Source organism: Macrotis lagotis, chromosome 8 (assembly GCF_037893015.1).
Source record: "Macrotis lagotis isolate mMagLag1 chromosome 8, bilby.v1.9.chrom.fasta, whole genome shotgun sequence".
Lineage (NCBI taxonomy): Eukaryota > Metazoa > Chordata > Mammalia > Peramelemorphia > Peramelidae > Macrotis > Macrotis lagotis.
In genome coordinates this window covers 79,171,359-79,196,002 of record NC_133665.1, presented here as the reverse complement: position 1 = coordinate 79,196,002, position 24,644 = coordinate 79,171,359, and the positions used below count along the sequence as shown (strand labels likewise).

Below are 24,644 nucleotides of genomic sequence, written 5' to 3'. Positions count from 1 at the left end.
TGAGTTACATGTTTATCATCTTTTTTCCTAAGACAGTGGCAAATCTTATGCCTATCACCACCTCAGACTTTTTCTCTCTTCAGAAGACTGTCTTCTGAAACTTTCCAGAAACTTGAGATTGTCCAGAAAATCTCCCCACTTCTATTTCTTAGGTGTCTCCACTCCTCCTGAGATCATGAGGTTAAAAACCTCTGCCATTGTCTTTTTCTACCACCTTCTGGCAATGTGCAGCAGCAGGGTGTTTCTGTCCCTTCTTCTCCAAACCCAGCATTAGAAGTTCCCAGTTGGAGAGTGCCTCTATGGATTTATATTCTCTAGCTGTTATCTTTTTTTTGGTTTTATATCTGTCTTATCTTGAAAGACTTTGTTGAATAGGCTTAACACACAGAGGGTCTCCAATCAATATTTTCCTCCCTTTGATCTGTTATATCTTTGCTATAGTATACCATCTCTTCCTATGTAGATTAACAACTTTTCTGTAAAGTATTTGTTGTCTGAGGGTTCAGAAAGGTTAAGTGATTTATGGTCACACAGGATTCATCAGAATTTATACTGACAGTGATACATTCTATTCTCTACACCTTGCTATTTCTCTCATCCTTAGTAAGGGGGAAGTACTTTCCAGATTCCATCAAAGAGGTACCCTCAGTTACTTATCAAGTTGCCAATGGGTATATTCAAATCTTGCATAGGGATAGATTATCAAAGTTCTTCTCTAGTAATCAATCCATGCAGATGTGGTAGTTAATCACTCTACAGAGATGTCTCCATTTATTTGGCAGACACAAAGTCTTTTACATATGATCAAATACCAAATCATGTTTTCATCCCTTTAAACTCCTGAAGTTGCCAAGACTTGCCTCTAGTTAACCCTCTACAAAAATTTCCAATGTCACACAATTACAAGGGACATATACTTCATTGAATGACAAAGTCAACAAAGATGAAATTAATGCGATCAAAAATTCAACTTCACAATTACAGTATAAAGGATATATAGCTAAATAGAATACCTGATAATTACTTGGGTTTTTAAAATTTTAATGTTAATAATATTATGTTATGATTTAGGATCAGATATATGATTTCATGGGGTCATGGAACACCTTGATAAGAAATGCTCATCAATATAGATCAGCATTTTATTCTTTTGAAAGTTGCCTAACATCACTAAAAGTAAATGTTTTATCCAGGTTTGGTACAGCTAATTTGTGTCAAGGACAGTACTTGAATCCAGGTCTTCCTGGCTCCATAGCAGGCTCCACATCCATTTGACCATATTGCATCAATATCATGAAATGGAAGCCAAAAGAGTTAATGTAATCTTGGATAGCACTAAGAGAGGCACTGTATTCAGAAGCAGAACAATGATAGTCTCATGGAATGAACAATGTCCTAGTTCAAGTATGTATCTGTAGTTCTAATTGTCATATTTTGGGGAGGACGTTGCCAACATGGAGAAGGTAAAGAGAAAATTACCATGCTGGCAAAATGCCTCAAAATTATAGCATGTGAGAATTTTGGGAAATTCTGAATTGTCAGCTTGGAGAACAGAAAAGTGAAGTTGGATGTGGGCTGTGATAGCTGTGTTTAGGGCTTGAAAGGCTTTTTCACATAGAAGTATTGAGTTTTAGGGGGCTAAATGGGGTGATGAAAAGATCTTTGGACCTAGAGTCAGGAAAGATCTGGGGAGCTAATCTTGTCTATAACACTTCCTAACCATATGGCCATGGGTAAGTCATAGAGTCATATATTTAGAAATACTGTAGAAGAAGAATAAGTCTCCATAAAATCCAACCCCTTAAATTTACAGATAAAGAAACTAGGATCCAGACAGTGACTTCCTCAAAGGAACACAGATATACTATGTAGAAATCATGAAATTCAATTAACTTCTTTGACTCTAAATCCAACACTCAATACCTCTGAATCTAGTCTTCTCACCTATAATTTGGAGGTAATGTTATCTATAAAATCTAACCCAAAGGATTGTTGTGAAGATTAAAAGAATCTTGTATGATGAATGTATATAGACAAGTATAATACTCTGTATACCTTATGGACTTTTTAATGTCAGCTCTTATTAGTACTTCATTGCTTCATCCATTAAATGAAGTGACAGAGTAAATAATTTCGCATGTCCAGCTGTAATATTCTGAGATTTTAGACCTGAGAGTCAGGAAATTTAGATTCTAACTCTAAATCTTCCATTAATTATTTGTATGAGAGGAATCATGCTGTAGTGGAAAGAGTACTAAATTGGTAGTAAGAAGAAACCTGACTTTGAGACCTACTTCAAATACTTATGAATAGTGTTATTATAAGTATAACAATTAAACTCCCTGATTCTCATAATAATACTACCAACTTCAAAGAGTTTTTAAGAAAATTCAGTGAGAAAATGTAAGACATTTTGCAAACCTTCAAGAATTATATAAATTTCTGGCATTACTACCACTACTACTGCTGCTACTGTTGCTGCTGCTAGTATTGATGCTGGTGCTAATTAAGAAATTAATTTCTTTTTTCTAGGTCTCAGTTTCCTTACTTGTAAAATTAAGGGGTTGGAGTAGATTATCTCTAAGGTGGTCCCTTCTAAGATTCTCTGGATCACAGTTTGGTTCTTCAGCCAAGGTAACCTGGTACAGTTGCCTGAAGACAAGGAAATCCTGTTTTCCCACTGACAAAGAAATGTATAGAATGGATGTTCCCTGGGGGAAGGGAACTGGGCCAGTGTTTTCCTGAAAGTATGTAGCATTTAGTCCCAGGCTAGAAAATGAAGCTGCCATAATCAGCTTAAACTATTACTCTTCTATCTGGTACACTACTAATTAAATCTATTTAATCATATTGCCTTTGTTCAGGAGTAAAAACTTAGAGATAGAGAGCACAGGAAGCTGGGAATGGTGGAGAAGGATAGGAATGCCAAGGGCAGAATGATGGAGACTTTTCTGGGTTTCATAATAGTACCATCTGGTTGGAAAGGAATTGGACACATGTTTGAAGAACTTAAAGAGGGTCTTGAATCTCTGTTCTAAGAGGAAGACTTTGTCAATCACTCACTGTTGGACCAGTCCACAAATTGCAGGCTCCTTGGCATATACCAGTGTCCATGGTTACTGGAGGGAAGTGGGAACACACTCAGAAGTCCATTTCAAAAGAAACCTTCATATGTACTCCCACTTCACTAACAGGTTTTCTAAATCTTCTGTAACTTTGTGTTAGCTGGGAATGAATGTCTGAATTTAGGCTTCAAAAATGTTCCTTTTTTCCCCCTCAATCTGTATAATTACTGTTTTTTTCCCTGAAGCCTTTCAAAATACTATAATTAACAGATTGGCAGATAACCCATATAACTGCAGTTAAGGCAAATATAGTATGCAGCTGTCTTTGCATTAAGTGATTAAATCAAATAGCAGAGTTTTGAAGTACATTTATAAAGCATAAATTTACCTCCTGGCAAAACTGACTTAAGTAACACACCCTATGCCATCTGCTCACTGTACGGCTCCAGTACTAATGTCGTATTCCCCAGGACTGCAGCTATGAATGACATTGCTACCAGCTGTGGGAACCAAGTGGTATTTAGGGATATTTTCATCTTCAAAAAGGCACAACTTTGGGGCCTTTCTATTGATACTCCCAGAAGATGTGTATATCCTAAACATACACATAACCTCATAGTTATTTGCTCATGTAAATGCAGATGCCAAGATGCACTAGAAGAGGTGAGCTCTAGATTTCCCTCCACCTAAGGTATTTGATGACATCATTCTATGGTTTGAAACCTCAAGAGGCATATAATTGGAATGCAAACATCAAAAGCAAACAAATGAAAATATGAATAATGGGCAAGAAAATACAGACATTTTATGCTTCATACCCAAAGCCATAAAGTTTCTTAATACTCAATTAGAATGTAGGCATTTCTTGGCTCTTCATTTAGTCAATTATTAAATATTTATTTTGCATCTACTATGTGCTTAGCATTGTTTTACATACTGTAGAAGATCTAGGAGAAGAATAAAAATCACTCTCCCCAAATTTACAGTCTTACCTGGGAGAAAGACTATGTAGGGAATTTTATAAATTCATAATTTATAAAAAACACAAATAGCTAACCTTTGTATCATGCGTTAAAACTTGGCATATGATCTTTTATATTGGTCCCCATTTCTTTATTCATGCTATAATCACCCTTGTTCAGTTTCTCATCTCCACTTGCCTGTACTTTTTCAATAGCCTCCTAATTATAAGTGCATCTGCGTATATGCATGTGTGTATATTTTAAGTATATATCATCATGTACACAAATGTATGTGTGTATGTGTTCATGTATGTATGCTTGCATACTCTCCCAGGAGAAATAAGGAGTCACTGAGGTTTCTGGAGAAGTGTGACCTGGTAAGACATGGGCTTTAGACATCTCAATTTCAATTTAGTAGCTACATGGCAAATGTATTGTTGAGGGAAAGTTGGATTCAGAGAAGGAATATAGACATATACACACACAATAATTATATATACACACACACACACACACACGTATACTACTTTATGTGTATGTGTGTGTGTGTGTGTGTGTATTTTCTTCCTTTCTTCTATTCATTATGTTGTATGACATTAGAAACAGCCCCATACAATCTAAGGAAGTAGATTATTATTTCTTTTGCCATCCAGAAGTCAAATGATAAGCTATTTGGGTATTTTCAGATAAAGAATGATTTTATATACACATACTCATGATGTGTCTAATGGTTAGGCATATCTAGGGTAGAGGGGGAGAAAAAAAGGAAAAAAGTCACATGATAACAAATATATATTTCAAGGGAATAGCAGTTTCAAGAGCAATCATCTTTTTTTTCCTATTCTACAATAATATAGAAATACTTGTTTTATTTCTTAAGTTCATAATAAAATAAAATTTAAAAAACCTATATGCTTTTACTTTACTGAACTTGGTCTGAATATTGATCCTAAAAGAGTCAGCCATTCACCTGTTAACCAGTAAGCCATATCAGGTAGGTATAAGGCATTATTTCTTATTTTTAAGAAGCTCAGAATACTCTGTGATAACGTAAAATTGAGGATCATGAAACTATCAGACTAGGCCAGAGAATTCAGGTTGCCAAAAAAGGAGACATTCTGAATTTGGGTTTGCATCAATATTTTTGAACAAATCACTTGCTTAACCACTTTATTAGTGGGCTTTATTTGGAGGCAGGAACAGATTCCATAATTATTATGAATCATATAAATTCCAGGCATTTAAAAAAAATCTTCTGTTACTTGAATGTTTCATATTATAAACCATAAGGTAATAGTTCAGAGAAAACTGGAGCTATCTGGCCTGTTCAAATAGAGTTTTCATTTTTATTGGTCAATGGGGGTCAGCCCCAACTTATGATTTATAACCTGAACAAAGTAGTTATTCCTCTTAGAATCTGTTTAACTAAAATTCAGTTTGAATAGGAGGAGTTACCTTTGTTTCTCAGACCCTCCCTATCAAGAAGAATCTCATGTTTTAATTCCCTTTCTCTTCAGCTTCCTTTTAATTTGAATCTGGTATTGAAGGGATTTATTAGTAAAAGGAGGTGGGTGTAAAATAAGACAGAGAAAACAAAGCCCCAAAGGAGAGTTTTGTGAGGTCATGGCAACCTTCCCTGTGAAGATGGCCTGATTATCTTTCGCAGTATGGGAAATCTTACAAACATTAAGTAAAAATTTAGCTATCAGCAATGTGCACATGCATGTTTCTAGAGGTTTCTTGGGGTTCTGATGGTATTTGGGAAAGTTTTATGGGCTTTCATTGGGTGAGACAATTTTAAAAGGTGATTATATGGCTTTTTTAAATAACAGAGGAAGCATCTTAACAAAATGAGACTCCCTGAGGGAACAAAGGAGAATGCAGTTGTATCTTGAATGTGAAAAGCCCTTCATTATGAGAAATGGGGCATATAATTAAACATGCCTGTGCTAGGCAAACTAATGAGTAAATTGATGCTCCAGGTGAAGCAGGAGAATAGAATCTCTATCATAATAGGTAATGATAACTGATTTTTAACAGAGAACTTGATGGTGGCAAACTATTTTTTATACATTATCTCAGTTGATCTTTACAAGCACCCTGTGAGGTGGACAGCAGTTTCTTATCTTCCTTTCAGAGAGGAGATATGTATGTCTCAGAAGATGTTGGAACTTGTCTATGTTCACAAAGCCAGGACTTGACCCCCAAGTCTTCAAACTCCAATTCAAATACTTTTTGTTCTATGCATACTACATTGACCCTGGGAATAACAGTGTCAGGGTGAATGTCAACTAGAAAAAAGGCAAAAATAAAAAAACTCAAAGCAAACCAAACAATTTGAACTAGTTGAACGAATTGAACTAGTTGAAAACTAATAATTAGGTTATATTCCTATTAAAAGCTTTGGAAACTTTGAAAAGGAAGAAGATAAATGTAGAGAAGTGGTTACCCAGAGTGCAAAGAGGGATGGTTATCTCAATGGGCAAAGTAACTGTTGTTCTTTATAATTAGGGTAATATGTTTGCAAGAATTGTAGAAGAACCCCAAAATGTGAATGCATTTGATATTAATGGCCAGGAAAAAACATTTCTAAAAATTATAATAAGGCAGTAATGATGGGGGTGGGGGGAATAGAAGAAGGCAGAGGAAACAAACAGTTATTAATATGCCAGCCAGCATGTTTATTTCATTTGATCATCCCAACAACTCTATGAGGTAGGTGCTACTATTATGCTCATTTTGCAGTTGAGGAAACTGAGACAGACAGAAGTTAACTGACTTTTCCAGACTCACACAGTTAGTTGATGACTGAAGCTGAATTTGAGTCAGGTTTTCCTAACTTCAGGTCCAGGTCTGATCACAATACCATTTAGCTGATAGGGTTTAAAGTAATAATAACTAGCATGTATATCATTGCTTTAACTTTACAAAGTTCTTTGTAAAAGGTAAATCATTTTATCCTGGCAGGCAGATGCTACTATTATTGTTATTACCTTATTACTGAAATGCAGGAGTAGCAGAAATGTGTGGACAGAGAATAGCAAAAAAAGCACTTGTATAAACATCAGGAAAGTTCTGCTTTATATTCTTCCCCTTACTAGCTATGAGCCCTCTTTTGGCTACAGGTTCCTTCAAAAAAAAAATAAGCAGGTTGGACTAGATGAATTTTAAGGTTTCCTTTAGCTCAAACAATCTAGTTTATATAACTATCCCATCCCTTAAGCCCATCTCTGAAACTTTTGATGGAAAGAGATTTCCTCTGTTCCCTTTAAAAACTAGAATAGTTGTTCTTAAATAGGTAGTATTAATAAGTAAAGTAGGACATGAGGTGAGGGAACAGCAGTCGCAGAAGAGCTGAACCTCATCTCTGATATTACTTGAAAATGATTGAACAACCACATCAATCAAATATTAACTTATTCTGTATATTAAATGGAACTTATTAGAATTTTTCATTCATACATGTGGTTTAATAATTATGTGTGGTTCTTTTATATTGAAGGACCAAATTATTTGTGATATATGAGTGATTTTATTAGCAGTTATTAGAAAATTGTCATTAAATAGATGTCTATAAAATCTATTAATAAAAACATTGTATAGTACATAATCAAAAGAAAATACCTTGGTTTTTACTATACTTGTGAATGTATCAGAATAGGGAATTCCTGCAGAGAAACTTTTAATGCAGACCAGTATCTTAGGGAATCTTTGGAAAGAAGGATAACTGAATTACTTAAGGTTCCATAGTAATATATGTCAGAAGCAGTATCTGAATCAGTTTTCTTCACTCCAAAGACAGTATTATCTAATATGCCAAATTTCTTCTTATATTCCTTACTATTTATTATAATCTTTCTCTAAAATAGTATTAACTTTTCCCTATTTCAAATATATTGTTTCATATAAAAATTATATATGTGGAAACCATGATTATTATAAATTGTTTTATTTATTTTAAAAGATAATTTTCACATATGTTGAGGTAATAAGAGCAATGGGCATAAATTATGGAGACCTGGATTCAGTTTCTGACCCTAATCCATACATATTAAATCATTCACCCTGTGTCACATTAACATTCTCTGTGTGACCTTGAGCAAGTCACTTGACCTCTGTTTCCTTATCTGTTAAAGGCAGATAATATTTCTTTCATAAACTATCTCATTGGAATGGGAGGAATATCACATTTAATCTAATCCAGCAAATGTAATAATATATGTAAAACATGTAACTCTGAAATGTTAGATGATGTGATATAACTAAAAACACATTGTGTTTGATATCAAGAGACTTGAGAAAGTTCTGACTTGGATAATTTAGGTTAGTCATTTCTCCTTTCTAAAATCCAGTTTCTTTATCTGTAAAATAAGTAACTTTCTAATGACCATGTTAAAAGACAGGCAAGACATTGTCAACAATTGTTTATTGAGTGCTTACTGTTTACCAATAACTGGACTAAGCCTTAGGGATGCCCCCCCCAAGGTTCTTTCTTTCAAGAGATTTACATTCTTATGGGGAAAGAATACAAGAATGAGCTGAAAAGTTTGGGGAGAATGATGGAAGTTTCCATTTAGGGATGTGTTTAATGTTTGTTTAATGTGAAAAACAGAGCCTTAGGTCAAAATGCAATAGTTTCAAGTGGTTCTCTTCTGTGTTTGATTCAAAATTTTTAGTATAGCAATTGTATTTATTTGTCCAGTCTGATTTTTCCATTGTGGAGGACTCTCTGGTGTGGAAATGCTTTTTATAGACACAATTCATCTATCATTTATAATCTTAAAGGGTTGCTTGGGATGCTAAGTCTAATGACCCATTAGTTATCTCTTAGCAGCAACCTCTTCACATTACCTTGCAGCTAGGGTAAATAGTCTGTCTTTTTTATGCATTTTCCCACCCCAAATTATAATCTTCAAACTTTTTGCATATAAAAACTACAGATTTTTGTTCAGATATTTAATGTTGTATACCATAAATTGTGTTGTGAGTATTTATACCTCTTTCCAAGGGGTCTTTTTAAATTGTACTTTTTAAATATCAAAAACTCAGCAATATTAAAACTGATTCTCAAATTGGGGAAAGATAACATAGAGTTGTAAGACAGACCATAAAGGAAATGATAGGTATGCTTACAAATAACCTCTGGATTAGGAGAGTTTGTGATTTTATCAGATCTTATTCAGAACATTACTTCCACTATTAAAGCTTATAGTAACTCTAGTTACTAGACAGTATATAAATGTAGCTACCATTAAAACCTTCTAATTCCCCATTATAGAGGTGACCTTGGATTCTAAAGGGCTGTACCAATGGATTGTAAGCCAAGGTAGATTCCAACAAACTAAAGAGTCTGGCAATATTCTCTGCCTCTGACATCCATGATCACCACAGGTCTGACCATTATGTGACAGAATGGAGGTGGAGTCATGGTGAGGTATTGCAAATTATGAAGACTACTTTAATGTTGGAAAATAGAGGCCTATATATGTGTAGGGAGGATCCACAGAGCTACATGCATAGATCCCTGAAGTATATAAGTATAGAATCAAGTATATTCATCTGCTCATTCAATCAGTTAGTCAACAAACAATTAATGCCCACCTATTTTGGGCAAGGTATTATTAAATAAGGGATGAAAGACAAAAATAAAATAGTCTCTGTCCTCAAGAAGTTTATATTCAACCTGGGAATTGAGGTAGGGATAATGAGAGATATGGTCTATACCCAATAAGAAAATACAAAACACGCACAAGGTAATATAAAGATTTTTTTGGTCATGGAGAGAGTGATAGCTACAGCACTCAGGGCAAAATTTGGGAAGGATCTGGCAGTTGAATTTTAGGGATACAGTGGTCAGTTTTGCAAAATCATGGTCAGCCAACAAACATTAAGGGTGGATCAATCTATCTATGACTCTCATATGTATAATAGCATTATTAGAAAAAAGCCTGGAATTTTACAATATCAGAATTTCAAAGTTGAAAAGGCCTCAGAGACAATCTCTTAAAATTATATCCCTTACACCTTCTTACAGTTGCACAAGTAGGGGATAAGTCACAGCTGCCATTCTTGTTTCTTATAGTCAACTCCAAAGCTACACTGCTTCTTGGGCTTCAGGTTTGGTTGAGGTTTGATGCCAGGGCACTATGAGCAATCAAATGGAGACTAAATGCTGCACAAAGAACCCTTACAACATACTTCTTTAATTGGAGTAAATTTTCTTGTGTTTCACATTCTTAACTTGCCTTGCCCACATGAGAATGAAGTAGACTAAGGAGACTGGAAGTAAAAAGAAGATGAATATAGGCATGGGAGACCCAGTATGGTGTAGTGTTGAGATCACTTTTAATATAATTTTTAATCCTGTCTCTACTAGCTATATGACTTTAAGTCATTTCCATTCTCCAGAGCTTCAAATGTCCTCCCGAAAAAAGGAGAGTGCTGGGCTATATGGTTTCTGTGCTGCCCTTTAGCATTTAAGAATACTATGCTTTTCAGTGCCTATAAAGTAGAATGTGGTATTTGCTTGTTTTTGAAGATAACAGTATAAGGAAAATATTCTTCTTGAACTTTCTTCATTCTTTTGTATTGTTGAGTCTGAAAGGGTCACATGAAAATGTCTCCTTTTGCTATTCTTTTTATGCTTAGAAATTCAGAATCTAAGGAATATTATAGTATTATAAATTATTAGAAGAATCTTAGAGGTTATCTAGTCCTATCTACTCATTTAAGATGAGGGAACTTCAACTTAACGAGGGCATGTGTTTTTCTTGAGCTAACAAGAACCATAAAATCAGTTTATTTTTCTAAATAAGTTGCTAAAACTTGTAATTCTCTGACAACTTCCTTGTCACCTTAGTAATAATCCCATAAATGGTTATCTTTATAGTTATTTCATATTTTCACCCCAAGGTCCCTTTCCTTCAGAGAGCTTCATTTCCTTCCTTCCTTATTGGATGAATTCCTTATTCACTCAATGGCTGAATTAGTGCAATTGGTTTTATTTTCTTCTCCTGTGGGTTGAAATCTGTGGTCAGATCCTTACATCCTTACAGACTGAGATCTCTTTTAGGTCCTTGACCGCAATAACTCAGGGAGAAAGTTATTTTTAAAGGGACTAATTGAATGTGGGGCCTAATAACCATGACCCATCAACTAAAAAGGTCAATGTGATGAAGAGTCATTTGTGAGTTGGTACATAAGGTATCTGAGTCCTATTTCATTAGGTCAGAATGTTGATCTGTTATTGAATTAACACATGGCATAGAGATTAAGGTTGCTACTTTATAATGATCAATTAATGTTAGATGACCTATAGAATTCAGTGGGAAGTATTTTCTTTTCCTTGTCATTTGTGCTCCCCCACCTCTGGGGAAGCAGCTCCTGTTCAGGTTTTTCATTATTCCACCTGCAATTAACCCCTAGGGAATAGAATCTAGAATTTCCTGGGAGGTCATTATTGGCTCTCTTGTGTTCCTCCATTGTGGTGCAACTGGGGAAGACAGACTTAAATTAGGACCTGAAAGGTAAGCTAGGACGAAGGGGTGCCAACTCAGACAAGAGCAGGAGGCAAGAAGAGAAACAGTTTATGGCAATTATACTTACAGTCTTGAAAGGATTAGGTACATACACACCCAGTTAATTTGTCCCCAGGAGGCATGCAAGTGATTTTCTGTCCCTGGGTAATTCTGTCAAATATATCTGTTTTCATTAACTACTGAAATAATTTTTTTCCTGTTCATTGTATGGCTATACTGTATTTTTTGTATTAATAAGTATTTATCCTCTTGCCTTACATTATTATAGCCATTAACTGTGGTGTGTAAACGTTCCGGTTATTACTGTCTAACTCTTGTTGAAAGAAGCTGAATCAAAGGGTGAAGGTGAAAACACATTACATAAGAAGCATGTAGCCAGAGTTTCCTGCCAACTAAGCAGGGGCAGCAAATTCATGACATTTAGTTGCTGGGCACAGTGGCTCTATCATGTGGTTACATTGAAAGAGAATGCCATTCAGTTGGAGAAACATAATACACTTGAGAATTGAACATCTTGGAACTGAGGAAAAAAGGAAAAACTGGAGAAAACAAAAATCTTTGAGTTGTTTCAGAGAACTTTAGGAGTGGTGTTGGCCATTAAACAGTTGAAGCCAAGATGGACTTTGTAAACTGGCAAGTGATTCAGGGACTGTCAATCAAAAGGAAGAATGTATAGAGAATACCAAACAAAAGGGGAAAGTAATTGGGGTTAAAGTAACTCAGTCAGTGACAGAAAATTGTCAGAGATGAATAAGTGCTTATGTGAAACTCTCCTTCAAGAAAAGAAAAACTCATAGCTGTCAAAGCATGTCTGAAGTGTTGTGAATAAGCAGTATTTTGAAAATGTTGTTTTTCCCCCTTGGGGGGGGGCTTTGATGAGGAGGAGGATATAATGTTTTAAGAGAAACAAAATATGGAAAAACAAAGCAAAGGCAAAGTCTTATCTACCTTATGCTATTATGTCAGATTGGTTATAAAGTTGAACAGCTTAAGGTAGTGACAATATTTTAATTATATACTAACCTGACCTTTATTAACAATTTCTATTTACCTTCAAAATGTTGATAAATTGACTACATTAAATGTAACTCTTGTGAAGTTTCCTCTTATTTATTTCTTTCCTTTTTTAAACTTTGAATTATTTCAAGATTGAAGAAGAGAATTTAAAAAAAAACCAAATGGCTAGGATGATGACACTAGGATTAAGACACAATATTGGAGACAGGGTGGTTGAGTAAGAGCACTGGTCGCTGGTTATAAAGATCTGGTCTCAAGTCCACTCTGACAAACTGTATGTTCTTGAGGAAATCAGTTTTCCTCTCTGGGGTTCTGTTCCTTCATATATATAAAATGGGTGTGGGTTGAAATAATCTCTGAGGTCTCTTCCAGTTTTAACATTCTTTGAGTGGTAATGGGTTTGGCAAAAGGCTTGGTGGACTTCATTATCTTGCTGCCATTGGGGTGTTGTTAGAGAGGCAAAGGGAGAATTGGCAAGAAATTAGGTTAAATCTCCCCAGGCTTATTAAAATTATGCCAGTTGTAAGTTTACTTGACAAAGTAGAGTACTTTAGAATCATATGTAGTTGATACATATTCAAATAGCAATTTCACATATATTATAAGTACTATGGTCTTCAGATGTTCAAATGAGAAAATGAATGCATAAAGAAGTTATGTAACTTAAAGTCCTATTTATTCACAGATTTGGGAATGGAATCCTCTCTCCTAATTGGTTCACAAATATCTGAACTATAAAATAACTTAAAAACCTTTCTGGGTTTTTAACATTATAGAATCTCAAGAGAAGAAAAGCTTCATAGGTCTACTAGTACAAAGCATAGCTAAACAAGACTACTTTTGACAACTTACATAGTAAATGGTTATTCAACCTTATTTGAAGACCTCAAATGAGAGGGAAGTCACTATTTCTAACCCAGTTTTGAATAGCTCACACTAATAGAAACATTTCCTTTATATCAAAACGAAATTTTCCCCTTTGCAAAATTTGACCCAAGTCCATGAATGACAAGTTCAAATTCTCTTCCACATGACAATCCTTTGGGTACTTGTGCGGAAGGCTATCAAATCCCCAAGTATTCTCTTTGAATCTATCAAATGATTTGGCATGGATCAAGGCTATTCACCATTCTCATTACCCTTCCCAAGAGACTCTCTAGAGAATTAATATTTATACTAAAATGTGGCACCCAGAATTCAATATAATTCACCAATTGTTGTCTGATTAGGGCAAGGGACATCCTACCAATTTTTGTTTCTCTGATGTTTTCTCTCTCAATGCATTCTAAGATCTCATTGTTTTCTTCTGACTACCAGTACTCACATTGAATTTGCAGGTCCTTAAAAATACCATACCTTATTTTTTTCTACATGAAGTATTTTCTCATTGTGGTGCTCTTTGTGTACTTGTTTTTTTCTCCAGTAGAATTATTAGACATTATATTTATCTTTGTGAAATGTAGCTTTATTAGTTTTAGTTCAATATTCTGATTTGTCATGATCACTTTTAATTCTGACTGTAGTAGCTAGTGTATTAATTATCCTTTCTAGTTTTGTGTCATTTGTAAATTTGATGTTTGCCATATATATTTTATCCAATAGGATATTAAAGAAGTCATGCAATGCAAAATTTAGGACTATTCCCTGGATAACCATGATTTAAGTTTACTTTAAATCTATGAGATTAAAAGTTACTCTTTGTGTCTGACTATTCAATTAATTCTATACCCATCTAATTATATTGTCTATCCTACAGTTCTTTATTCCTATTCCACTTTTGAGAATGTTAGAGATATTGTCAAGTATATTTTCTTATTCTACCATTTTTTGTATGAACTCCTTCAGAACAAAATAAGAAAACAAAAGGATGATACAAATGAAGCAGGGGAACTCTAGGCACAGAGAAAATATTGTAATCTTTTTGAAACTTTTCTGTATTGTGAAGGGTACTTTTCATTTGTGATCTCCTCTTCATAACTCATTTTAGACTTTTGATCATGCCCTTTTGGGGCAGGAGAAGACTTAGTTAACTGATGTTACTGATGCTCAGTGAGTGCTGTCTTAGTGTCTTGGGGACCATCCTTGTGGTTTGTGCATTGGTGAATACCTGGCCTGGTACAAAACCTCTCCTAAAGCACTACCTTTGTTCTGCCCACCGAAAGGTGTATTAGCAGACTTCCACTAAAGGGTATCTCTCCCTTTTTCTCCTGGGCTCTCTGCCAGCTCTTTCTTTCTTCTTTCTTCTCTCTTGGCCAGGCTGCTGCTCTTTTTTCTCTCTCTAAGCTAGATCCACATAGTTAAACCATGTTGCTGGAACAATATGGCCCCAGTTCCATGCAGCTGGATCTATGTTTATCTAAGCTTCTTTTCTTTTCCCCTTTCCTTTTTAACTCAATTACCCATTTCCCAGTTTGTAACTGCCAATATGGCCTCAGATCCATGAAACTGAATGTTAATCTAAACTTCTTTTCTTTTTTCTTTTAAGTGCTTCAACCTTTTTAACCTCAACCTCTGCTAATTATCCTGTCCTTCAAGAAACTCATTATCTTGCTGTTTCTCCAAAGAACTTAATCTGTGAAGTCTCTGTAATAATCTGTGAACTTCTTATAGTAATCTATACATTTAAAACGTCTTTCTTACCTCCCTGAATTAGATATTTGTGAGTTCTTCAACCCCAAATGAACCAGTCTTTAAACACCCTTTCCCCTGTCTTTACACAAATTTGATTACAAATATCTGACTACAACATTTAAATGAAAAGATCATTCGAAGGAAATAGATTTCTGTGTAACTCAAAAATTAGTAAAGGTCCTAGAGAATATTTTATAACTCTCAGAAAGACATACAGAGTGAGATACTACCTCTCTCTGAATTCCTGTTCCCCCCGTCCCCCTACCCTTTGTTACACTACACTCTGGACTGTAAGTGTATATAGTAGGTGGTTGATTGAATGATGACTATGAGGAAGGCTGGATCTTCAGACAAGTTTTTAGCTGTAGATTCCTAGTGTCTAAATTGCCTTCAAGGCAACTGCATTCACTGGGAAGCATAAAGGGGGAATATCTTTATTCTAATAGTAAGATGCTAAAGTGAATGAAGTGCAAGTCTATTTCCTAAAGATAAAGGTCTATATTCTAAGATCTTATTAAGCAAAGTGATATATTCATCAAGTTAATCATCCAATATCTATCTAGTTAAATGGGACCATACAAATTTGGTGGACATTTTCTTGAAATGCTAATATATATATATATATATATATATATATATATATATATATATGTATGTATTTAGCAAGTTTTTTCCTGAAATACAAAGTTAAGAAAGTTAATGTTAGTAAGTGAAATGTGACACTCTTCAGCTATGTGTTTCAAAGTTGTGTGACTGAAATCATAAAATGTAGACCTGGTATTCACTTTGAATCAATGTTTCAAAAAATTATTGATAACTTTTTGTTTTTATATTACTTATTTTTATTTTATCTCATTTTTGTTAAATTTTGAGTTCCAAGTTTTCTCCCTTACTCCCAACCCCACATTAGGGAATCAATATCACTTTTATATATATATACATATATATGTATGTATGTATGTATTTATGTATATACACACAATCGCCAAAGTGTTTTTCTTAAAGCCCAGATCTGATCATGGAACTCTCTCACTCACTAAACTACAAAGGCTCCCTATTATCTCAGGCACCAAATACAAATATGTTTGCTTGACTTGTCTAACCTTTTCCAGTCTGGTTCCAATTGTACCTTTCCAGTCTTTTTTTAGATATTATTATTCTCCTTTTTTGTTATTTTTCTATACTGTATCCCAAATGGTTTTCTTGATATTATTCACTTGCAATATTATATTTTTTATCCAACCTTTTGTACTGGCTTCCAATATAATGGAATGACTTTCCTCACCTCTGCATTTGGAATCCTTCGTTTTTTCAGAATTCAACCAAGAGTCACATTCTATGCAAGGCTTTTCCTGATTCTCCATGTACCAGTGTCCTCTATGATAACCATTGTTTTGTATTTATTTATGTATATTTGTATTGTCTTCTGTGATGGTAATAAATACTTTGAAGGCAGGAACTTTTCATTTCTTTCTTTTTATCCCCTAAACCTAGTACAATACCTGACACTTAATGTCTATTGATAGATTGAATCAGTTCATAGGAATGTTTACATATTTCTCTGATGAAGTTACTAGGAAGTTATTACAACTTGCCCTCTATTTACATGCTTTATATTGGTACTGAGATTCTTTTAGTCTATGCCAATGGAGAGTAACTCTGGTAAAGCCCATCAGACTGAAAAATCTTCACTACAAGTCTATCCATTACTGTATGTTTGTTGTCTGAGGACCAATGTAGTTAAAGTTGGAGTAGTTTATCACCGGACTAGACACAAGGAGGATGACTTTATTGTTCAAGGTTGCTAAAGCAATGAAATCACATATGTGATTAAGGTGCTTCAAGGTTCAAATAAGTGTTTTTAATCATAACAATCCCAGAAGGTAGGCAATAAAGTATAGCTTACAGAATTTGTCTCTGTATCATCTCTGACTGAATATAAGCTACATGAAGTTAAGGGCAAGTTCTTATTCAAACTTGGAATCTTTCTAAGCAACTAACCCTGTTCTCCAGCACAGGTCTGTCTAAAAGACATCCCATGGGTCATATGTGACCTAGTACAATTTTATGTGGCCTGTCTGTGGGTTTTAATTTTTACAAGCATAAAAAATAATAATTTGCATGGAATGAATTCTAAATTTTAAAATTTCATCATTAATAAATAATCTCAATGTTAATTTTCTTTGGTGTTTTTAAACAGGATTGCAGATGGAACATATTTCATGGAATTTTCAATTGATCTGTGTGATACATTCTGTCTATATGATGTAGACTAGTTAGTATGCACTTACCGTTATGTTGTTGTGTTCTCACTTTGTTGTTTTGTGTTTGCTTTCTCACTTTGTGCCTTTGCCTGTTGCATTGATGATATATGTTCCCCCACTTTCTAAGAAATTGAGTATATCTAAGAACATTGGCCCCAGAACCCTCCCATAGTGCTGTTTGTTGAACACGGATTGTATTTTTTATTCTGGGTAAGACCGTCAAATAATTATTTTATTTTAAGGTGGCCCTAAGATAACCTAAGGTTGGGCAGCCCTGTTCTAGCACAGAGTGATGTTAAATATATGTTATTTTAATTGAATACAGTTAAAGAGAATAATTTTCAAGAATTGAGTAAAATATAAAAGGCCTATTAGGTTCAAATAAACTGATAACTACAGAGACATCAAATCAATCCTTTAAAGACTGATTTGGGGAGCCAAGATGGTGGCATGACCCTTGGAAACTCACAGAGCTTTTCCTGAAACAACTTTAAATAAATTTTCTAGATAACTTAAAGTGACAGAAGCCACACTGCCCCCAAACAAACAAAGAAAAAGAATAAGGTAACTTTTCAAGTCAAGATATCTTGGAGGAACTTCAGAAAAGGTCCATATCATGTGGGAATGGGAATATAGCACAGCATAGACAAGAAATTTGGGAAGGCAATAGGAGGTTCTTAGCCACAGTACAGCTCAGGTCTTGGCTCAGTAGGCCAGCAATAAAGGTTACAATTCCATCTTGGAAGGCAAAGTTCAAGCCCAGGAATGCTGATGTAGAGGGTGGGACTGGGTTGGACTATTACATTGCAGGACCTGAGACCACCAACATCTGAGAGCAATTAGTCAGGGGATAGACCCTCAGTCACCAGCACAAAATGCTTGGGACTGCATCCCCCTCCTTTCCCTGTGTCACAGGATCAGAGCTCAAAATGAGCAAAAAAATGAGCAAAACACCCAAAATGAATGCTAGCCATTCAAAGTTATTAGGCTGATAAGGATGATAAAAACATCATAGCAGAAGGGGAAAGCAGTGTCCAAATACCTCCATGCAAAGCCTCCAAAGAGTTTATGCATTGATCTCAAATCCAAAATGACCTCTTGAAAGCTCAAAAACGATTTTAAAAATCAAAGTAGAGAGAAAGAAAAAAACATGAGAAAAGAAATGAATCATGCAGCAGAGTTATGACAAATTGACTAAAGAAAGCAATAACTTCAAAAACGAAATTAGTCAAATGGATAAAGCAGTTTCTTTAAAAGTATAATTGACCAACTGGAAAAGGAAAACAATTCCTTCAAAAGAAAAATTGAACAACTGGTAAAGGAAACATAAAAGCTAACTGAAGAAAATAAAACTCTAAAAAAATTAGAATTGAACAAATGGAAACTGACTTTATGAAACACCAAAATTCCATCAAACAAAACCAAAAGGCTGAAACAAATAGAAGAAATGTTACGTATCTCTTAATTACTGACCTGGCAAGTAGATCTAAAAGAGACAGTTTATGAATTGTTGGCTGACACGAAAGTAAAGATCAGAAAAAGGGCTTGGACAAGATTATGCAGGAAATTATTATGTAAAACTAGAACAAGAAGATAAAATAGGCCTTGAAAGAATCCATCAATCACTCCCAGAAAGAGATCCAAAAATAAAAACTGCAATTTAACCAAATTTCAAAATTCTCAACTAAAGGAGAAAATATTACAAACTGTCAAAAAAAAGCAATTTAAATGCCAGTGATCTACCATCAGGATCATGCAGGACTTCTTAGATTTAGCATTAAAAAGATTGTAAAATCTGGATTTTGATATTCTGGAGGGCAAAAGAGCTTGGATTACAACCAAGAATCCACTATCTTGCAAAATTCAGTTTATTCATTCAGGTAAAATGGTGCATTGTCAATGAAATAGAAGACTTCCAGATTACCTGATAAAAAGACCAAACCTAAACAGAAAATTTGATTTTCAAATACAAGGCTAGAAATGCATTAAAAAAAACTCATCAGAAAGGGGAGAAATGTTAGTTAATAACACTAAACTGTTCATAATCCTATGCAGGAAGACTTGTAACTCTTGGAAATTGTATTTCTCTTTGTACAGTTGAAAGGAGCATCCATAGATAGAGGATGTGGGTATAAATTGGTCATAATATAGTTATTTACTTTAACTCAATATAGTTATATACTTTAGTTGTGTTTCTACTGGGGTAGTTGGAGGTAGTGTACTTAGACATAAGGTGTGGCTATGAAGTGATTATCATGAGTTGGTGATTATAAATCTTGAGAATTGTACTCCTATCAGGACAGTTGAAAGGCGTAATATTTGACAGTGGGTATGGGTAAAATGGCAGGCATAAAATAATATCTGAAAAAAAAGGAGACAAGAAGGGGAAAAAGGATCTATTATAGTAGAAGAATAGAAGGGATAGAAATCTTACTCTCCACAGACTTGACTTAAAAGGAACAACATACATTCCCAATTGAGTTTAGAAATTTATTCTGCCCTGTAGAGAAATAGGAAGGGAAAGAGGAAAGGACAGAATGAAGGAGGCAATGGTCAGGAGCAAAACATTGGTTAGGAGGGAAAAGGGGAAAGCAGAGAGAAAATATAAACATGGGAAAGATAGTATGGAGGGAAATTGAGAACTAGTAATGGATTGAACTCTCCAATAAAATGGAAGTAGATAGGAGAGTAGATTAAAAGCAGTCATTATATTGATTATAAGAAATACATGTGAAGCAGAGAATACACATAGAATAAAGATAAAAGGCTTCAGCTAAAGTGCAAAAAATAACAGGAGTAGAAATTCTGATTTCAGACAAAGCAAAAGCAGCAATAGATCTAATTAAAAGATCTAAGGAAGGAAACAACATCTTCCTAAAAGGTATCACAGACAATGAAGTAATATCAATATTAAATATACATGGATTTACATCCAAGATGGCAGAGAGAAGCCAGGTAATGACTTTTTCTCTCTTGACTTTCCCTCAGAACTAACATGAACCAAACCTCTTAACAGATTTTGGAACCAAAGAACCCAGAGAAGAACCAAGGAGAAGAATATCTACCACAGAGAGCAGAGACCCAGTGCAGAGGTGGTGGGGTAAAGCCAGGGAACTGACCTGAGAACAGCAGCAGAAACATTTGTTGTGGGCATGGTGAATGAGAGAACTCCATCTTGGCAGCCCAGACATCTATCTGGGTCAGCTTGACTGCTCTGGGACACCTGGGCTGTAAGTCCTGCTGTCTTCAGCAAAATCCCTGTTTCCATCTGAGCCCCTTTCCCCAACTCCTGTGGGAGAACAAGACTTTCTTCAGAACAAGAAATTTTCCCCTGTTATTTGCATCTTACCCAGGGGCTCAGGTGATAGATTAACTATCTAGACTGAGGGTCCAGCCCATATTATTCCAGGACAGCCTAGATCCTGCCATGTCTTCCCCCTCCCCCCACATGAGGCCTAGAGAGTGGGTCACTAATAAACAAACCAGAGAAAGCTTCTGGCATCTCCTGCAGGCCAACCCACTGAATAATCTCTGAAGTAAACAAAGCCTCTAGGGATCTCAAGACCAAAGGTCTGTGAACCAGCACAAATCCCAAAGGAAAGGACCCAAAATGAAGAAAGGCCAGTGTAAAGGGGGGGTCCATTGAATGTTACCTTGAAGATAAGGATCTTAACTCAGAGAGGACTAGAGCTCAGAGGAGAATGTGAATTGTCTCCAGCCCAGAAAGACTTTTTAAAAAAAATTATTTATATAAAGCAATGGGGTTAAGTGACTTGCCCAAGGTCACACAGCTAGGCAATTATTAAGTGTCTGAGGTCAGATTTAAATTCAAGACTTCCTGACTCCAGGGTCAGTGATCTATCCACTGTGCCAAAACTGACTGCCCCTACTGTGCCACCTAGCTGCTCCTCAGAAAACCTTTTTAGAAGAGTTCAGAAAAGAGTTTACAAATCAAATAGAAAACTTGAGAAAAGAATTGCAAGAGAATATTAACATCTTAAATAAGAAAGAATATCCTTTGAAAATGCAATTGGATGGGGTGACTAAGTGGACCAGTGGTTAGTGCAATGGTACTGGAGTCAGGAGGACCTGAGTTCAAATCCAGGCTCAGACACTTAATAATTACCTAGTTGTGTGGTGTGGGGCAAGTCACTTAACCCCATTGTCTTTCAAAAACCAAAAAAAAAAAAATTTAAAAAAGGAAAAAAATACAATTGGATAAGTGCAAAAAGAAAATAGTTCTCTCAAAAAACACTTCTGAGCAAATGAAAACTCCTTCAAAAATAAAATTGACCAATTGAAAAAGGAGATGCAAAAGGTAAATGATGAAAAAACTTCTCTAAAAAAATTGGAATCTGTGGAAATTAATGCTTCATGAGACACCAATAATCTGTTAAACAAAATAAAAAAAAATGAAAAAGGAGATAAAAATGTAAAATACCTCATTGTCAAAACAACAGAACTACAAAATATATCCAGAAGAAGCAATTTAAGAATCATATGACTTCCTGAACACTTTGAAGAGGGAAAAAAACCAGAATCCATACTTCAAGATATAGGGAAGGAGAACTTCCCTGATATCTTGGGACCAGAAGGCAAAATAGTCATTGAAAGTATACATTGATCCCCTCCTGAATGGGATCCCAAAATGAAAACAACAAGGAATATGGTGGATAAACTCCAGAACTATCAGATCAAGGAAAAAATTCTGCAAATGAACAGAAAGAAACAATCCAAATACCAAGGAATCACAGTCAGGATTACACAAGACCTGGCTGAATCAACACCAAGGGATGGAAAGGTCTTAGAATTCTATATTCTGGTGAGCAAGGGAGCTTGGAATGCAGCCAAAAATTCACTATCCAGCAAAACTAATCCTTCTCTTCCAGGGGAAAGGATGGACATTTAACAAAATAGGAGACTTTCAACTTTTCCTGATGAAAAAAAGAGGTAAACAGAAAATTTGGTCTTCAAACAGGAGACTCAAAAGATAAATGAAAAGGTCAAAAGGGGAAAAGAAAAAAAAAACTGGCTTTATCCCCACCTGGGAGAAAGATTCTCATAACTCTTGAGAATTATAACTCTATTAGAAGGTATATACTTAGCCAGAAGTAATGAACTTTCATGACTTGTCTGTGACTCTGATGGAATGAGTTAAAAATAATATCTCCTTAAAAAGAAGGGGACAGTAAAGAGATGGGAGGAAGGAGGAGATTGAATGGGGTAAATTACATCACATGAAGAGGTGCAAAAGACCAGTTGCAATAGAGGAGAAGAAGGAAAGAGCTGAGAACCACCTGAATCTTAATTTCATCAGATTTGTCTCAAAGAGGGATTAACACACACACACACACACACACACACACACACACACACACACACAGTTGAATCTAGAAACATCTTAACTTTTAAGTAGTAAGAGCGGAAGGGGGGAGGAAGGAAAGGAAGGTCTGATAGAAGAAAGGGAAGGAAGAAGGGGCAAAGAGAAAGCAGAAAGAAAAGGGAGGGAGATGGATAGGAAGGGGAAAACACACTGTATGGGCGGTATTCAGAAGCAAAGTAGTGGGGAATAGGGATATGGTAAAAAAAAAAGGGGAAAAATACAGATGGAGGGAAGATAGCATGGAGGGTAATAAAGAGTTAGTAATTATAAATTTGAATGTGAATGGAGTTAACTTTCCCATGAAATGGAAGTGGACAGCAGAGTGGATTAAAAACATGATGCTTACAAGAGACACTTTTAAAGCAGAGGGATACATTCAGAGTAAAGGTAAAAGGCTGGAGCAAAATAGATTATGCTTCAACTGAAATGACAGGGGTAGCAATCCTTATCTCAGACAAAGCAGCTGCAAAATCTGATCTCATTAAAAGAGATAAGGAAGGAAATTATAACCTCCTAAAAAGAACCATAGACAATGAAGCAATTTCAATACTAAATATGTATGCACCCAATGGTATAGTATCCAAATTCTTAGAGAGGAAGCTGAATAAGTTATGGGATGACATAGGCAACAAAACTATACTGGTAGGAGACCTCAACATCCTTCTCTCAGAATCAGACAAATCTAACCATAAAATAAACAAAAAGGAAGTTAAGGAGGAACATAGAATGTTAGAAAACTTAGACATGATAGACCTTTGGAGAAAACTGAATGGGGTTAGAAAGGTATATTCCTTTTTTCTGCAGTACATGACACCAACACAAAAACTGGTCATGTACTAGAGCATAAAAACCTTATAATCAAATTCAAAAAGGCAGAAATATTGAATAAATCTTTCTCATATCATTATGTAATTAAGAATCACTTGCAATAATGGATCATGGAGAGATGAACCTAAAACTAATTGGAAACTAAATAACCTCATTTTAAAAAACGAGTGGATCAAACAACAAATTATAGAAAGAATTAGTACTTTCATCCAAGACAATGACAATAATGAGACAATATAACAAAACTTATGTGATACAGCCAAAGCAGTCATTAGAGGATATATTATATCTCTAAATGATTACATGAATAAAATAGAGAAAAAAAGAAAACAATGAACTGAGCATGTAACTAAAAATGTTAGAGAAAGAACAAATTAACTCCCCCATTAAATACCAAAATAGAAATTCTAAAAATTAAAGGAGAAATTAATAAAATTTAAAGCAAGAAGACTTTTGAATGAATCAATGAAACCAAGAATTGATTTTATGAAAAAAATCAATAAAACAGATAAACATTTGGTTAATTTGATTAAAAAGATAAGAAGAAAACCAAATTACTAATATCAAAAATGAAAAGGTGAACTTACCACCAATGAGGAGGAAATTAAAGTAAGAATTCAGAACTATTTTGCCCAACTATATGCAAATAAATTTGATAATCTAAGTGAAATGGATGATTATTTACAAAAATATAAATTGTTCAGGTCAAATGAAGAGGAAATTAAATACCTAAATAACCCTATCTCAGAAAAAGAGATTCAACAAACTGTTAATGAACTCCCTAGGGAAAAAAATCTCCAGGGCCAGATGGATTCACAAGTGAATTCTATCAAACATTCAAGGCACAATTGGTTCTAATTCTATATAAACTATTTGGAAAAATAGCTGAAGACAGAACTCTGCCTAATTCCCTCTATGATAGCAATATGGTGCTGCTATTTGAACCAAGAAAAGTC

General features: G+C 34.9%; 1 long non-coding RNA gene across 4 annotated transcripts in view; it reads right to left on the bottom strand.

Annotated features, from left to right (window-relative positions):
• LOC141495787 (uncharacterized) overlaps window positions 1-24,644 on the bottom strand; it is a 235,569-nt gene that overhangs the window by 146,392 nt on the left and 64,533 nt on the right. For all 4 annotated transcript variants that reach the window (XR_012470851.1, XR_012470850.1, XR_012470849.1 and 1 more), the window contains one exon: window positions 20,597-20,766. This is a non-coding gene — a long non-coding RNA (uncharacterized LOC141495787). The remainder of the gene's footprint in view (window positions 1-20,596; window positions 20,767-24,644) is intronic.